The 19,007-nt window shown below is 48.2% G+C and overlaps 1 pseudogene; it reads right to left on the minus strand.

The window, feature by feature from the left end:
• Positions 1-8,673: 8,673 nt before the first annotated feature.
• Positions 8,674-18,055, minus strand: LOC144178039 (uncharacterized; annotated as a pseudogene).
• Between the last annotated feature and the right edge of the window lie 952 nt (positions 18,056-19,007).

The raw sequence follows: 19,007 nt of genomic DNA on the forward strand, positions 1-19,007 counted from the left end.
GGATGCTAATTGTCCATCTCAGAGAGCATTTGTTTACGATCAGAAATTCAACCGGTGCAAATCTTCCTGCGCATTATAAAAAGTGTGGGTGTCGTTCCTTATTTGATCAGACTGTGATGTTGCACAGGCATAATGATCAGATTGTTAGGGAACGAGTTCAGGCCTTCTTTATCGATGAAAATACTAACAAATGTGTAAGCAAATCATCTATAAGTCTACACGAGCAGGAGCACGCGCTAATCGGCACCATATTTTATCAATATATTATTTCTTTCCTATATGAATTTCGTGTTTTTCAACAAAACGGCCGTTGCCAGTAAGTGCTCGCGTGTGTCCCCCCTGCCTGTACACGTTATTTGTGCGCTTTCAAATTCTCAATGGCTTTATGCCCTGTCACATACCATTTGTCCCATACGCAGCTTCTTGCATTCACCTTGAATATACACTTTACTGACAGTTGCTCCTGGTGCCTCCTCATAAAGGGCCCAAAATGCCGCGTTATCTTCCCAGCCCTTGGATGATCTGATTCTGCCGCCGTCATTTGGTCTATCCTTTCTCCCTCCCTCTCCTGTCTTTTTTGGCTCACAGTTACACGCTTTTTTCTCCCTTTGGCCGCGATATCCTTACGTTCTCTGTGCAGAAGCGACGTTTCCAATTCCTCTCCCGCAACGCAACTGAACTGCCCGAAGAGCTAGAACTCTGATGCGTGCACACGGCATACTCACGAGATTAACGCTATCAAACACATGCATATTTACGATCGAGGCACGGCACTTCAAACATCCAGGACAGCGCTTGGGGGAGTACACGCCACCGGTTCGATCAAACTTGAACAATGTTATGGGCTCCTACACAAAAGGAACAATGAAACGCTTGAAACTGCGGCCGGAGTGTATAAGGACATAGCATCGTAATTTGACTTAAGCGTGTGCTTCATACTTGGGCGAGAAAGAGGGAGTGGGAAAAGAAACCACACGTATGTACGTTGGATACACGAAGCAGGTGTTGGTTTGCGCGCTAACGTCTGGTTTGTCGTTTTCCACTGTGTTTGTTCCTAAGTATGCAGCGCACGCTAAATTTGATTGAAGATAAAACAAAAAGCGTTAACATCACAATACGATCGGGAATGAGAATGACAGCTAGGAGGCAGAGCTAAGTGGCCACGTAAGCAAGAAGAATTCACGCAGCTTTAGGGTACACAGTACAGTGGTATAAACACAAAAAGTATAACAAACATAAAATAACGATGTTACTGACCTTGCTGGGAAAATGAGCGAATAGATGCCCTCTTTTCCGCCCTTCCGTGTCTGTGACAGCAAACGCCGGAGACCGGTATAGCTGACCTACGCTGAGCTCAGGCTGCAAGTCTCTCTTGAAATGTCGCAGTAGGTATGTCGGATAGGGAGATCGCACCAATACCTGGCAATACTAGCTTTCACGGTATATTAACGCATCTGCAGCTTCATTTGGTGGCAATCAACACAAACACCCGACGGGCTACGCACAAACACACGCTGGGTATACGACAGCGCAAATCGTTCACACGGTGGACCCAGGGAAATGCTGCACCTACTTCGGCGTTGTCCCTAGGCGCTCAAAAAGAAGTCAAGTGACGGCACGATTTGATCACGTGACCGAAGGATTTCTTTCCTCCTTTTAGCCGTTCCGTCTCTGCGCGGCGTGGATAACCGAACTGACGTCATCACGGCGGCGCGTGAAAAAGGGTCGCGCAACTTTTAGCTCCCTGCGGGATGGAAAGGTCTATTCCCTCGTCGCGCAACGGCCCCGCAAAATCGGTAAGCCAATCATGGCCGCGGAGTATGCTGACTTAGCCGGAAACGGAACGTTTCTTTACATCCGACTATGGAAACGGCGGGGGGCGGGCCAGCCGCCGCCGCTGTGCTCGCCCGGCCAGCGCTTGGCCCGCTATCGCCGGCTGTACCTGCCGGGTCGGGCCGGCAAGCAACTTCCCGTGCGCTTCGGTTCTTTCGTCAGTGGCTTCAGCGTACGCGCGTGCACTAATCAACGAATAGCGTGGAACTCATCAGTGTGGAGAAACGTGTAGGGATTGTAAAAGCAAGTACTCATCGTATACAGGTGGATAGCGAGACGGTAGGTTCACTTGCAGCCTCTTCGTACTTCTATCGGCGACTGGTAAACACGCGTATAGTTCGGAGGCGTAAGAACTTGCGCCAGTGAAAAGAAGTGAAATTTGCGGGCCGTGATGCGGGTGTTGTGGATTGAAAGCAAGCGTGTGCATTTCTTCGTGCAATAATATGTTGAAAAGATCCTTCTTGAGTTTGTTAATTTCTGCTCCTCCCGCAACCCACAATGCTTTCGGCATTGTTCCAGGTTAGTAGCATGTGTTTTAGTTTGCTTTCTACCTGCTTTTGTCGCGCTCGTGTAACATAATTTTCTTTGACTGCGAATGGCTGACGCACCAAGGAGGTCGTACAAGTCGGGAAGCAGCTGCGCTGAACGTAGTCGCATCATCGCTGATCGCAAAAGCGAACACCGCCTCATGGCCTCATCGCGCGACGCGCGTCGTCGCGCGACGAGACGAATCGCCAGTGGGAATGTGCCTTAATGGGCTGGTGAAGCACTTTTCGAAAAAAATTAGTTAAGCGCAGTACTTTATGTTTTTCACCACGCTGAATTCAAAAAACGTGTTTATTTGATGCGTAAGTGAACGCAAAGGGCATTTTTTCGCCAAAATAAACGACCCCTGCCCGAGAGCACTTGCTGAGCTCTGGCAGCCTTTCGCGATTGGCGGGCAGTCGGTGACGTCATATTCGAAAGTGTCAGCGGCGCGCCGGCGGCTCAGTGTACTAGTGCCGTGCGAACACGTTTAGATACAGGCCAAAGAGACATGAAAGTTTCACACAACCCTTTTTTATTGAGGAATGAGGAGCTGGGGGCAGCTCCATATTTGTTTGAGCCCATGGCTTCGCGAAAGCCGCCCATGAACCCCGGCGGCACGGACGGCTCGGCTACCCCTGAAGTGCCCACGAGCGCACGACTAAGAAATCTGCTGTGGTAAGTGATACAATGTAACACTCATTTTGTAGTTAAAAATAGAGTCATATGCTGCGTTTTCGTGATGTGATATCAAAAAGATCGACTATACAAGCGCTGGCGAGCAAGCGTTGCTTCGAGGCCAGGTTCACAACACCGGCGGGCTCAGTGGAGGTTGCGCCGGCGCCTAATGTGGCTGTATTATTGAATGGCAGTTATTATAAGCGTTTTCGATATTTCAGTATTACCGCAGCCCTTTAATGCTTGTATACGAAGACATTCAGCGGTGTTTATTTCCACGTTTGTGCTGACGATTGCCCTCGCGACGGGACACGATATACACAAAGCCGCGCACACCGCTGACCGAGCTAGCCGGCCACTTTTTCTTGTGTGTAGGTGGAAAAAAGAAACCTGCGCTAAGCGATAAGTTTATGTTTATTTTTTTTCGCTTGTGTTGTTATTACCCAGCCAAGTTTTCTGTATCTGCTTTGAAGTTCTTTGTGAAGATGTCGCGCACATGCGGGTATTTTCTCGAGGCTGTTAAAACCTACTCATGTTCGAGGGATGAGCTTGCGGATTTGCTCAAGAATTTTTATGTACGAATGATATGTTTGAATATTTTAGTGTGCTCGGTTCGTGATATCTAGATGGGCCTGGCATGCCCCTATCTAATAGCAACTTTCCACGAGATATGCGCCAACCTACGCCACTCGGCAGTTTACGAAAAAGTTAGTGTTTCAACTTATCACACAACGCTTCTTCCTTGTCAGGTGTGCCTGCAACCACTGCATCCCTATGGGGGAAGCAATTGAATGCCTCTGCTGCCGGGAAATCCCGGAAATTTGGCGCAGGCTAAGGCGGCACCAGTGCGTGACACTGACGCGGAAGTTGAAGGCGGTATGCTTGGACCGCGCATTTCTGGAAGTGGCGCTGAAACAGCGCAGGAGGCAGCTGCCCCCAGCTGGCGATCTGGACAGCAGGAACGGGCAAGCTAAGCAATGGCACCAGAAATCAGGCGGCTTTAATTTCAAGAGTGAATATGACTTGTGTATAACGACACCTTTTTGTTTTTAGAGCGTTACGGCATGCTGCATTCATGCAGTTTGCACTGCTCACGTGGGGACGCTTGGGCAAAGGAAAGAGGGGTGTTCTGCCTAGCTGCGTCGTGACAGCAGTGCGCAGCAAGTACCCACCGGTGACTGGGCAGTACAGTGGATTCAGACATGCAGGTATTATAGTACAAAAAGTGTTCAGTGATAATCCAATGGCCTGCATGAAACCATTCTTATGTGTGACATACTTTTTCCCCTGCATACTCAGAGAAAAGACTGAGAGAGAAATACGCTGCAAATTCTTTTGGAATTCAAGTAGAAGAAAATAAACTATCACATACGAACAATCGTGTCAGTAGTCATTGTGACCAGGCTATCCCACTGGCATAATCCAGGGCAAATTTAAAAACGAAACAGAGCACAAAATACACACCATACAATAATGTTTATTCCAACTACTATGCATCACTACATTATAATGTAAATATTATATACAATGAAACCGCTCACTATGCTTATGCAAATTGTTTTTATCAGCATAATACAAAAACCAGAACCAGGTGCAGCGAGTCATTTTTCTTGTCCACTATGCATGCACTGGGAGGACACAAATAGCAAATAAGGAAAAGACACAAAAGTACAACTAAACAGCAAGGAAAAAAAGCTCTTCGTAATGATCCAGACCAAGCACGAAAGCAGATAGTCACATGGTGGAAGAAAAAAACGCCATGCATTTCACCCTGTCCTCTATAATCTCACCTGCCAAAGTAGTCACAGAATGATAACTGTCCATCAACAGTAAATATCAAACATTAAATTTTGAACCCACCAAACTAGCATATTTCATGATAAGGTGTACTTTACATAGCTGAAGACAATTTTATGCAATAATGCACTCGTCGAAAGATACTACCGTAATACCATAACAGGAACCCCCCCCCCCCCTAAGTGGCATTTTTTGGTGCCACAACAGAACTACACCATATAATGTCACGTAGTTACACTTCCCAATGACAAGTGAAGTGCCTTGTCGGGCGCAGCAACACAAGGCAGCAATAAGTAAAGGCGCATAAAGGTTGCTACAGCCATTGAAGAAATAAACTGAAGGGACAAAAAAAGGGGGGGGGGATGAAGGGACACGAGGATTGAGGAACTGAAGGAAAATTGGGGGTGTGGACCAAGGTCTGCAAATCCAGACCTACACTGCAGGTGGACAAGATTGCTGCATTAATTTGCACGAGCTGGATGAGTAAGACAAAAATTAGCACAGAAACCATACAACATAACTGCAAGAAAAAATAACCTGGTGAAGTATCAATACAGTATTTACATTATTGCTGCACACAGAAACACTGATGCTAACTGCAAGTGACGTTCAAAAGCCCATTGGGGCGGACAACACCAACAAAAAAGAAAGCCCTATACTATACAAGTGAATTGTTGTTATCCTCTTGACTTACAATCGCTGGCAAGTTGTTTTCAGGATCGATACATGTGTCCTGCTGGATTGCGATTGGTATGGCATTGTCTTTGTGGTCTTGGCAGTCTCCTAGGATACTGAGAAACTCACCGAGACCAAGTTTTTTGTGGTCCAATGTTGGCTGGAGCTGGAGATGTTCCCACAAGTCCAAGTTTGCCGTTCGGGGCTGCTAGTCCAGCCAAATCTGAAAGACCTCAAAAAGAACATCTTATCAAATGACCCCCCCCCCCCACCACAATGTTGCGGCACCTGCTACAGCTAAAATCTATCAAACAAGAAGGAAGAGTTCATTTAGTGGATTAACATCCCCACCCAAATGAAACGCGTAGCAAAAATCTTCGTGGCACAAGGGAAGGACTGTTATCAATTCATATGACCTTACACGCTGATTCACGGAGCCTGCAAGAGGGGTCCAATGAAACACCTTGAACGATGACCTCACCGACGTTTGAGCTGGAAAATGTGTTCCAAATCCTCAGCTTTACGCCAGACTTACATGAATAAAAGGCAAGAATAACATACGATGGGGGAGGGTTTCTTATAGGAGTGGAAACAATGATGCCGTATCACCCCTGCGAACACTACCACATTTGTCACTGATCACAAGGTTTGAAGAAATGGTCACCTGCTCGAACGCCCTAATGGACCGAACCCACAAGCTCTTTCACACGAGCCCATTGGGGCCACAAAATCAGTTCTCGATTCAAATCTCACCACAGGTCATCTGTTGTGCCCGGAACTTTGGTAGGCACCAATTACCAGAGGGTTGAAGCATCTAGTCTGAGCAACAAAATAGTGTTTGATATGCATACCACGAATTCAGCCAACAAATCTAAAGGGCACATGAGGAAGTCACAGAAAAGCGAAATTTTTTTGGTCTCAATGAAGGAATCTGCTGAATCATTAGAAGGGCTTGGCACACTGCAAGAGTAGTTATTCTGACGGAGATAGCAAATCAAACACAGCCAATGTTTTTTTCGGCAAAGTCCACAGGAATTTCAGTCAAGCACCGAAAGAGTGTCAATCTCGACATCAGAATGTCACCTGCTGAAAGTGGCTGTTTGTTCAGACAAGAAGTCATTCACTGAGAGCAGCAGCTCAAGGAAATTTAGAAAAGTTAAGGGTGCTCCACAGGAAGACGCAGGTTCTTGTAAAGCGCCTGGCTTCACAGGCTCACGGATGACGACCACAATTCACCCCAGATCTATTACACTCCAGCAGGCTGAGGACCACGTGGGATCAAAAGTACGGCACCTTGGACGTTCTCCTCTGAAAAAAAATAATAAATAATAAAGTGAAAGGAATTGAAGGACGTAGTCAGAAGGGCGAGGTGCCATATGATTTCCTATCATTGTCATCGCCCATACACACGGTGACTTGTTTGGCTCTGAAGAGTGCTCTAACACCAAGAGATCACCACAGCATCGCAAGGACTGCCATCACGCAAAACGAAACTCTGGCAAGGGAAACAAGTCAGCTTCGGAAACTTGCTTGCCTTCAGTGAAGCACGCAAAAAAAAAGCTCAACAGAGCTGCAAGAAATGCCAACGAATGCCTCAGACCAACGATACAAAGACAAAGGCTGTGGAGGGAGCTGTGCCAGAGGATCTGTACGCTTCATTCACGCAAACTGGCCCCAGAGGAAAAGTCGACCATGAAGGGAGCTCTGAATTTGGTCAAGTTTTTCTATGACGACATTTTGACGGAAACGGACGTGAATGATCACTAGCCCAACAAACGGGGGTCTGGGCACTACAATTTCTGCAGATAAGGCCAGCATCTTCCCAGGCGAGAGGATGTTGAAAAGTGGGTTCACAGGATATGGCCTGCACTTTCCTCGGGGGGGGGGGGGGAAGGGGGGAGATGTAGAAGTGGATCAAGATGTAAAGGAAGTATGTATCTCGAGGCCCTAGTGCCTGGTAGACCAAAAATGTATGCATAATGACTGACAACTTAAGCTTCAGGAAATCTTCCCTCCTCTCGTTATTATAGACACCTACAAATGCTCCAGTCCTGTAAGCTAAAAACAGAATGACTTGTCATGCGAACAAGCAACAGCCATGCGAGTTTACAATCGCTCAAGCAATGTCGAATTGAGCAAGGCACCCTAGATGGCCTGCTGGCAGCAGTGGCTATTTTTAGATGAAAGCACAAAACAAGGTGTATGAAATTTAGATGCAATCCGCGCAACGACTGTGAGCCTCATAACCCACAAGTCCTTCTTTACTTCTCCTATGACTGGGTGCAACTTCAACCTTCAGCCACAAAGTGAAGCAGGGGATGTAACCGCTCTTAGTGTGGCAACTATCAAGTGTGCCTTGTGTTTCAGCTGCTTGCGACTGTCACATCAGGCTAAGAATATCACTACATATTGGCAGGGGATTAGAATTACTTCAGGTCATAAATGCAGCTCAACTCGGACAATTTGATTTAGTGCCTCCGCAACGACATACAGTACAATCCCGCTACAATGAACTCCACCAAATTTTCAACACTTTTTCAACGAAGAACTTTCCTTGATTGTTTTACTGAAGTGTTTGTGAACGAAACATTAGAATTCCTAATTACTGGTTAAAGGTCTCAAAATTGTACGTTTATAACTTTGGATTCATATGGCAAACGGGGAAGACAGTTTTCAGACAACTGATAATGCAACTAAGAATCATTTACGAATGTTGCACAACTGACCAAAGAGTGTTAATGACCTACTAAACAACATTTCCGTCAAAAGAAAACAAACAGATTGTGCAAAATTATTAGAGTACATGTTTGGCTCTAACACACGCCTTTCAAACAGTCAGAGCATACGAATTCTCCAACCTGCAGAAAAAAAGCTTGGTCTTATATTTGACAAAACAAAAACTCTCGTGGCACAGCATCCCATGCCAACACTGAAAAAAACACCTCTGTATGCAACCGTCTGTTAGTGTAGCTGTTATTTTCAACAGGTTGAATGCAGTAAATAACTTCACCTGTGAGTGCAGCCTCTGTGTCTCCTCCTCCGCGTCTCTTTTTAAGACAGTTTTTGCAATAAATTATTTGGCGTGCCCCATGAGTTTCATTGTAGCGGGATCTGACTGTAAATGACTGCAACGCATGCAGACCTCAGCAGCAGCTGCTCCTCAACTCACACTACCATGCTGTACCGTGTCGCCTTCTTCTCAACCAGTAGCTTTTTGTCCACGCCAGGAAAGGAGCTGCTCAGTGGTAGGTGCACTTGCTTGGGAGTTTCCACCTCGTCCTTGTTCTTTGGCTTCCTGGCTTCATACAGCAGCAGGTTGAGCAGCTTTTCAACATAGCCTGAGTAGTTAATACGGCATATAAATGCTTAGTGTTAATAAATAAATTTGAATGGCTCACCATAAGTTGGCGGCTCCATCACAGGGTAAGCGATGGGGTCAACTCCCCGTGCTCTTGGGAATTTGACTTCCCAACATGGAGTACCATTCTTTGTTGTCGCCTGCTTTCGCGCTGAATTTTCACTGTAGTGCAGCGCTGCTAGCTGTGTTCTGAAAAATGCACTTATTGAGTACTCAGATTCCTACAGGTTCTTTAGGTGAGCCTGTTCACTGCTACTGCATATAAAATCAACCACGTGGGCATTGGGTTGGATAAAAGCTTGAATAGAACACACTTTCAAGGAGGGTAGCCCATAGATGATCATGATGATTATGGGGTTTAACGCACCGACGCTACACAGGCACACCCTAGTGGAGGGCTCGGGATTAATTTTGACCACCTGGGGATCTTTATGTGCGCCGAAATCTCCAATGCACAGGTGTTTTCGCTTTTCGCCTCTATCAGAAAGCGGCCGTTGTGGCCCGAAATCGAAACATTTTTGGGCTCAGCAGTGCAACACTTTAGCCACTAAGCCACCATGGTGGGGTCCCATAAACGGTTATTTCTTAATCCAAAGTAACATGACAGATACAAACCACCCACTATACGCTTTTGTTGATGGCTATACAGGACTGATCTACATCAGTATAACAACAGCCTGGCCACTTCACTCCTCACAGGCATAGAGAACAAAGGCGGGAGAGAAACCAAGCAAGTTTACCTAGCCTTCATTCCGTCGTAAGAGTAGTGCCGAGACTTGGGCACAAAATGGATCATGAGGCTATGGTATGTCTCTAGGCCGTACGTCTGGAAAGATGTGGACAGCTGAGGCATGTCAGTTAGAAGCACCCTGGCCGTCACCACGTCCTTCAGCTTATTGTAGGCCTTGGAACCTGGAAGGCGCAAAGAGGAAAAATTTTGAAGCCAGAGTAGCTAGCATGAATCTGTCAAAACTATTTCATTGGACACAAATATTGGCAATATCTATCCCTTATCATTGGCATATTCATTTTTAGATTAAAAATTTGGTGCTAGAGCTCAGTGAGCAGCAAGGTGACCCTTTTTTATTTCAATGATTACTGTAACCAGCTTTGCACCATACCCAGCACCATAGTTTTCTATTTTTGAGACACCTGTATTTGCATTAGCCATGGAATATTTTTCAAGCACCATGTTGCACATTGCAGGCACATGCCCGAGTGGCGGAGGTGCTGCACAGCTGATCTCGAGTATGTGAGGTTTTTGAGTTGCAGTGGCTTTTTTTTTCTGGTGAAGAGAGAGAGAGAGAGAGAGGACAGCTTTATTGAGTTGCCTGCCGAAGTAAACACTGCCTCCACGCAGGGAGGAAAAAAAATTACCCGCACCTCCCCGAGGGGGATCGTGAGGATGCAGAGCATCTTTGTTGCATACCGGCGTTAATTGCGTTGTTAATTACGGTATTACGTTGTTGGGTGTTGTTACGTTGTTATTCCGTATTAAATTGCGAATGGTTACCATCATCATCACACATTGCTTGAGTACTTTGAATGTATGAGACTAAGAGTGCGCCTAAGAGAGCGCCTAAGAGAGCGACTAAGAGAGCGCGCACCCGGAGGGAGAAGCGCGCCAACCCGAAGACGACGCGAAGAGGAGGAGGGGAGAGGAGGTGCGAGCGCGCGCTAGCAGCTGGAGTGGAGAGGAGGATGAGAGGGCGCGCGCATGCGCGATTATCACAGCTGGTGGGGGTGGAGCCGCGGAGGGAGGAGCGCGACAGCGCACAGACGGCGTGGAGAGGAGGAGGGGAGAGGAGGGTACGAGCGCGCGTTATCGCACAGCTGGCGGGTGCGGACGGACGGCGCGCACCGACGACGAGTGACAGGCCGCCGCTATAAGATGCTCTGCATCTAAAATGCTATGCCAACACGGCCTGTACGTTAATCTCGACTTCCTGCTCCCAGACGTCGAGCGTCCTTGCTACTTCTGGGTACTCGAGAGGGCCGCCGCCTCTTGGCAGGGGGGCTGGTGAAGGCAAAAAAAATTGAGAAGAGCCGTGTGACAAGCTCCCGCATCCTCACCAAGAGGATGTGGGAGCTGCCACTGCGTTGGCAAGCGCTTTTTCGGTGCACACATGCTGCATTTCCCGCGCTAATATAAGGCCTGGGTAAAATTTTCTTATCAAGCACTACGTGTTAGTATGTGTACAGCTGGTTTGGTTTACACGTAGAGTAGTTACCGAGTTCATTTTTGCCGACGCTTGTTCTGCTGCCTGCTAGAGACGCGTCATCTGTTACGCGCCGCTCGACAGGCCGTGTGCCCCCATGGTTTCACGGGATGAAAATACTGTTGGGTGGTCGTCAGCTGCCGTCTTTGCATCAGCCAAGTGACAGCTGTCCAATTTGTCGTAAGGCATTTTTCTCTTGTTTGCTACTTCCTTTATGTGTTCGTGCTTCCAACATCCCGATTTTAAGGACCGCGGAAACACTGAGGCTTCCAAGAAACGCGACTGATTCCTGTCGACGTATTATTTATGGCTGTTGAAATAATTAGCTGCCTCCTATGAATGACACATTAAAAAGGCACATGCTGGGTGCGCTGACAATGCTGCATTTCCCTTTTTCTTGTCTTTGAAGAAATTTTCGTTCACAATGTTTGTCACAGAGACTGATTCGCCTGGAGTATAACTACGGGTTAGGGTAACAATGCGGTGGGAACAGAACAGCTTGCCAAGGCTCGAGCCTCTGTGTTCCACGCGTTTTCCACTATTTCTGCGTTTTTTTATGATCCTGCAGATACTGCTATGACAAAATGTGGTTGCCTTGTGCAATAAGCTAGACTATTGCTAGTGGAGGTGGAAAAACCGTGAAGAGAATGGAAAAAATATAAGGCCTCTATTTTTTTCCCCACCTTTTTTGTTTTTTGGTTCTCACCGTCCACTTCTTACCGACTGGCCGTTTCTGACAACCGCGGGTGCTGCTCAATGTGCACACGCTAGCACTTCCCGAAGGCCTTCCGTCTCCCTGTACCACCTGCGGCATTCATCCCCATACTCACAAATGCAAACAAAGCCTCCACCGGCTGCACGAGCCACTAAACCCAGCATGTCCAAGGCGTGGCGCGAAACCCCTCTCACTTCCAGGAAAATCCACGGCTGCCACTTCACGATAAAATCAGCGCTGCCCTTGCTCGGCAAACTTGAGCTTCACCTCCCTATTCCCAAGTGGGGGTACAAAGTAGGCAAATTACAGCAAGCAGGTGTATTATCTTCTTGAAGCCAATCCCTTCGTTCGGTCTCACCGTGCACACACGAAGGGAACAGGCTGCCGTCGTGTGTGTGCACGCCTCGAATGTGGTTCAGCAAGGACTGCCACTTGGGGACCGTCATCTCGTGGCATCCCTTGCTTGAGGCAGCCGACCAGTAGAGGTGGTTTGACAGACTTCATCCACGGCTCGAGCTTGCGACAGCCAGGCTGCTTGGCTGCGGCGTGGAGCTTCTTTGAGACACCTGATACAAATGTAAATGCACAAGCACAATACTTTAGCAGCACCACAGAGTGTTATATCTCTAAATTTTACTTCAATAGCAGATCAGATATAAAAAATATATAACTGTAACTTAGCACAACGAACTCCTCAGAAGTACCTTTTGCCACATGCCAGACGTCAAACTCGTGCCTGATGCTCTGCTTCTCCTTTCGAAGGAAGCACTTGATCTGCGCATGCCTGTCTGTCACGATAAGCTCGACGGCGACACCGTGGTCCTCCAGGAACATCAAGGACCTTTTCAGGCCCTCCAGTTCCATGCGGCAACTTCCCCCGGCTTCATTGGACTGAAACAAGTGACACGCAACTCTGTTACTTCCCAGATTGCGCAACTTGAGTGAACACGACCTGGCACATTTTACTGCGCTACCAGACAGGTTTGCTGTTTAGGCAACATTTGATACTGCTTGATTAAAATAAAAGGGGCTTCAGTCAATAGCAACCTGCACGACGTCAAAATGAAGAATTTTGTTCCTTTCAACATCTAGAAGTGAGTACGTGCCGTACTTGGCACTGAAGCCAGGGGAGTCCGCTAGACCATCACCAGCAAGCGTGACCGGCGAGCCTTGGACCTTCTCTAGAAGTTGTTGCTGACTAGCAGTCCAAAACTAAAAAAAGGAACAGTAAATAAATGTGCCATTGGGGAAAATCAATTTGTGAATTTCTTTAGGGCTGCTACACACCTTGTCGATTGCTGGCCACAGGTGATCATGCTGTATTGTGAAGAACGTCCGTGGTGTCACTACGGGTATTCCAATTGATGCCAGCACTCTCAAGCTCACATAGGGGTTGCACCCCGCAAAAAGTATTGCAGCGCAGATCTTGAGATTGAGAATAGGCTGCTGCCGAACAACTTCCTGGTTTGTCTAGAAAACATTGTGGCTAGCAGCACATTTGCCCTGCGCATACACCTGCGTACCCTCACACACAATCTTAGTGTGGCAGGGGGAGAGGCAGTCATGGCAAACTGCTAGCAGCCTTTTAAAGCAAAGCTTTTTACCTGTACTCCCCAAGGGTTCTTTCGCAACCGCTGGTGTCACCAGAAAACTCCAGTGAACAAATAAAATAATTTACTAGCACTGCCGGGAATTGCACCTGGAACTTGTAGGTTAACAAAGCGAGAGCCCGTTGTCTTACCGATTTAGCTACGAGCCCACGCGAAGACGGGGAAGACAAGTGGTGTACTCACCAAACACATCTACAGGTTTACCCCCTGCGTTCTCGCTGAATGCCACGTGAAAGCGTCACGTGACCACTCACGCCCGTCTAGCGGCCCTGTGCGCACCTTGCTCATGTGCTAAGAGTTACAAAAATTAAAGGAAGCTCACACCAATGCATGGCATCTCACTTCTAGTACGCCAATGTGCTAAAGCCTGTGGCCTCCAGTGTTCACGTAAAAAATCACAGCTCCTTGTCGTCCGCCCTCACGCCAAACCAAAAAATACATTCGAATACTCCTTGATGGCCAGGCCATCATTCCAAGCCCCAGCGTCAAGATCGTGGGCCTACATCAGAGGCTAACACCAAAAGTTCAGTTCAGTTTAGTTCACTTCGTTTTTTCACCAAAATGGATTTAGATGAATATACATGGATTCCTGGGCTAAACGTTAGATAAACAACTTGACTATGGCCCAGGCGATTCATGGCGCGGCATACAAGACATTGCATATAGGAAAAAAATATTAGGAACAAGTGCAATGTTTTTTGCAAAGTGACGTCTCCTTGCAGCGCCTCAAAAACAGCATTAATCAAATCATACACATGATCAGGCGAGTTGCCACCAAGAAGCGAGGCCTAAAGAAATCCGGTACATTTCGATTAATTGAAGCTTTTGTCCTATCGAGAGTCGCTTACGTCAACCCCATGTTTTCTTCTCGACAAGGAAGACATAGCGATGCTTTATATAATGATTAGAAAGGCGGTCGATTGATTGATTGTAGGGTTTAACGCGCCGACGCAACGCAGGCGATGAGGCGCGCCGTAGTGGAGGGCTCCGGTTTAATTTTGACCACCTGGGGATCTTTAACGTGCGCCGAAATCTCGTACACACGGGCGTTTTTGCTTTTCGCCTCCATCAGAAAAGCGGCCGCCGCGGCCGGGAATCGAACCCGCGACCTCGTGCTCAGCAGCGCAACGCCTTAGCCACTGAGCCACCGCGGCGGGTTAGAAAGGCGGTCAAGCAGGCCATTGGTCTTCTCATGAGTGCGTCCACACAGAGGCTGCTTAGCACGGGGCTCCACAACACGGTGGAAGAGCTGATAGAAGGCCATCTTTCTAACCAGAAGGGCCGACTCACAACTGCGGTGAGTAACCGCATGCTTCACCAGATTGGCTGGGTAGCCCAGAATGTCACTCCGCTTGACGTACTCCCAGACTCTTGGCGACTAAAACTAAAGATGGTCCCTTTGCTTAGAAATATGAACCCCTCCCATGATGAGGGTCACCGAAAAGCACGGGCTCAAGCGCTAAACACCACCCTCGGTGGGGATCATGCAGTTGTCTACACAGACGCATCCAAACATCGAGGGCAGCAATACGCTATCATGGTGGCTACCTCCAGAACCAACCTCCTTGCGTGTACCTCGCTTAGGACCCAAGAAATGACGGCAGCAGAAGAGGCAGCCATCACCTTGGCTCTCACTCAACCAAGGGTTCGGAGGGTAGTTATCTACACAGTTATCTATGCAGTTATCTACACAGACGCCTCCAAACATCGAGGGCAGCAATACGCCATCATCGTGGCTACCTCCAGAACCAACCTCCTTGCGTGTACCTCGCTTAGGACCCAAGAAATGATGGCAGCAGAAGAGGCAGCCATCACCTTGGCTCTCGCTCAACCAGGGGTTTGGAGGGTAGTCATCGATCAAGCCTACTGGAATTACCAGTCGGGTTGGGTGTCCTGACCTCCACTGAGCGTGCTAAAAAACCACTCCCCAAACGGTTTCATTCAGCTCATCTGGACACCCCCTCACGCTTCAATGGAGGGCAATAAATACGCCCATCCAACAAGCCTGCGCTTTTACCTCCCTTGCTATGGATCTGCACGAGGACAGTCACCCGCTTGTCACGTTCAGGGATAACCCAGCATTATCGCGTTTTGAGACAGACCGTACCTTCGCATTACCCTGACCTTTCCAGAGAACAACAAACTACCGTACGGCTTATACAATCCGGGCTCCTTCCCACGGCCTACGCGTCTTCACTTAATTCATCCGAATCGCTACTACGGTGAATGTAAATTTTTCTCAGAAGTAGGAACACTCCGCCTCGTAATCGGGGTGTGCGACTTTAGCCCTGAGCACCCTCCTCTCTTTCCGTCAACTACCCAACAAGAGCAATGGGAGATGCTGCTGTCCAGGCCCTCTCTACCTACCCAGCTTCAGCGGGTGGACAAAACACAGGCCGCGCGGACTGCATATGGGCCCCACAGAAGAAGGAATCACTCCCCAGCGCTGCACTCAGGGCCGTTCACAAATCTGAACACAACACAGGCCGCTCGGACTGCACATGGGCCCCACAGAAGATGGAATCACTCCCCAGGGCTGCACTTTGGGCCGTTCCGAAATCTGAACAGAAGTATTTCTTCCTCATCCCCCTCCTTCTCTGCCGGAAATCTCGTCGCCTCCGTCCGCGGCGCAGAGACGGAGAAGTCAGATCGTCTAACACCGTGTTGGAGCTTACTTTAGTTTTATAAAAAAGTTTCCACTCTTCTGCTACACCAATACAACAGAACCAAACACCGTTAATGCATCATGCATTGATTTAACCTTACCAAGAATATCTCTTTGAAGTAATAAATGGTGTGGTTAAGTGAATTTCACTTCTCTTTGGTTTTACTATTTGTAGAGCGATGTGAGTGAATTTAAGTGGCGTTGCATGGGTAATCGTTATGGGTGGCGTTTACAGGTTTGCTTTCCAACCACATTCACGGGGTGGATTGGCGCGATTTTTTTTAGGCAAGCGTCCTCTACTAAAAAAATTCACAGCATATCCACGGGGTGAATGATGATGAGTGGGCGAAGCTCCTGAGGGGAAATCATCGATAAAACCATGACTCTTCAGTGAAAGTTCGCCCACTACATCTGTGTCCGAACGTAACGTCTAGAAAGTCTCGCTTAAACCGCGCGTCGGCACCTTGGGGCTGAGCTCGCCTGATGCGTTTTGCAGACGCCTCACGAGCTCTCACTGCATCGGGGTCTGCCTGCCGATACGCGCGCTTTCTCGCCGCTTCCCGTTCTCTGACGTTTTGGGGACCCTCTTCGCGCCGCAGCCGTGCCGCTTCGCGTACGGCAGGGTCCTCGCGCCGTTGCCGTGACGCTTGGGCCTCTCGTTCTCGAACGCTGGGATCTTGGCGGCGTCGTCGCGCAGCCAGACGACACGCTTCGGCCTCCCGCTCTCGTACGGCAGGATCTTGGCGGCGGCGTCGCGCAGCTTCACGGAGCGCTTCTGCCTCGCGGGCTCGCACATCTGCAGCCTTATCCATCGGGTGACTCCGAGCGCGCCCCAACAGCGAACGGATTTTATTACAACGCTCCCCGCCATCTAGTAAACAATCCAAGAACTAAACTAGAGGTAGCCACGCCATCTAGTAAACAATCCAAGCGCATCTTTTCATCATATTCAAGTACCGCCATCTAGTAAACAATCCAAGAACTAAACTAGAGGTAGCCACGCCATCTAGTAAACAATCCAAGAACTAAACTAGAGGTGGCTACATACATACGTCGAGGATGGACAGACCCACGCCCTAAGGAGCTTCGCCCCTAAAAAATGCGGCTCTGATCAGTTTCTTGCTGTCCATCCTTTTCCTCATCACAGCCTTCAGATGTTTCGCCATCCCTAAAAGAACAGGAGGGGAGGGAGTTGCAAGGCATGTAACATATAGCCGTTTTTTTTGTGTGGTTTTACTTTGCCGGTACCGTGCCACATAAGCTAAATGAAGTAGCTAGACCCTCCCCCTATTCAGGCGTCAAGGCCAACAACTGCAGTGATTAGAGGACGAGTTGCGTAAACACGTTATTAAGGAGAAAAGGTTGGTTTAAAAAAATAGCATCATCCATGCAGTTACGTACTCCAGCATTTCTGCATTCACTGGGTAGTAGTCGGCGTCGTCAGCGTCGTCAGCGTCACAGCAACAGTCGTCTTCCTCGCTCTCAGCCTCCACATCGTCGCACTGACATCCAAAGTCGCACTGGGAGCCGAAATCCACCCCGATGACGGAAACCTGGATACCTGGAAAAAAATGTGACATGCCCATTGCAGTGTGGGAACTGCCACTTACGTTAGGATTTCTTCTTTTCAAGTGGAATGAAGTAACATTTGTCAGCCTGCCTTGACTCTGAAAACGTGTTATATGTTTAACATACCAATAGATACATAAGGTGGTCTTGCATGGACTCCACGTGATGACCTGGTTGGCGTCAAGTTGACCTGTGAGCCCTTGTGCTGCGACAATGTGGTTGCCTTGAAGTCCACTTGCGAGAACTGGTTCATTGTAGCCACCTTGAACGGCCTTGGCTGTGCGCCATGCTCTGGTAGTTGATCTGCAGCTGGTGAGGATGGGTCAGCGGGAGCCTCCGGCAGCAGAGGTAGCACATGTTCGTCAGTGTCAACCTCCTCATCACGATCAGCTTGTCCTGAGGTGCTGCCATCGCTTTGCAGCAAATTTTCCAGGATCTGCAATGGCACCAGAAAAATGTACCAGAAATATGTTTGTTAGCCGTTTATGTTCTTGTGGTTATGTATATTCGCGCTATGAAAGCTACGTGCATGTGCTGCTGTTTTGCGATGCTTGACTAAACCCTGCCAATGGATGCCCCCAATTACTTATTTAGTGCCTTTTCACACCCCTCCACTGCCAAGCAAAACACTGAATATGGTTTCTGTCTGGTGAAGAACGTGACACAAGGTTGCTACTGATATGAGCCCCATCAACATACGTAACAATGCTTTTATTAGGGGGAGGGGGGGATAGAAAGACCCTCTTAGCCGTGAAAGCTGCGGCTCCAAACTTGTGTCCTAGTTAGTGGTCGCAATGGCCGCAACTAAAGCAGTTGTCACATTGACGGCGGCGGTTAACCATTCTAACGGTAGCATGTATACCTGCAAACAGTTTAGACCACCCAATGAGGGAAGCTTTTTGTTCGGTTCAGTGTCCACATGAGGCAGCTGTGGCCACACGTTATCCATCATTACGTGTGGGTTCGAGCTAGTTGGAACTCCATCATCGACAGCTTTAGGCATGATAAATATCTGGACGACGGACGTGGACGACAGGTTCTCATTTCTGGTCTTCATGTCCTTCGTCTAAATATTTTTTTACACTAAAAGGTGTCGATTACGTTATTCACTTCGTTCACAGATATTTTAACCATGTACATGCAAGATGCAACCAATTTTGTTATCTAAACAAGGTCTCACTAATCAAATGATCTAATACTAATGAGTGCCAAAAACAATAGCGCGCACGCGCACAGAACTGTCTGTGGTGGGAGCGTCGTCTACTCCACTGTTCTCCTCAGGGCCACACACCCCCAGTTTTTTCTTATCTCGCAAGGTCGTTTCGCTACCACCAAAGGTAACTAGTAAGCAGCGTAGGGCACA

This window comes from Haemaphysalis longicornis, unplaced genomic scaffold (assembly GCF_048455015.1).
Source record: "Haemaphysalis longicornis isolate Haplotype H1 unplaced genomic scaffold, Haemaphysalis longicornis Haplotype H1 scaffold_39, whole genome shotgun sequence".
In the NCBI taxonomy this organism is placed as follows: Eukaryota; Metazoa; Arthropoda; class Arachnida; order Ixodida; family Ixodidae; genus Haemaphysalis; species Haemaphysalis longicornis.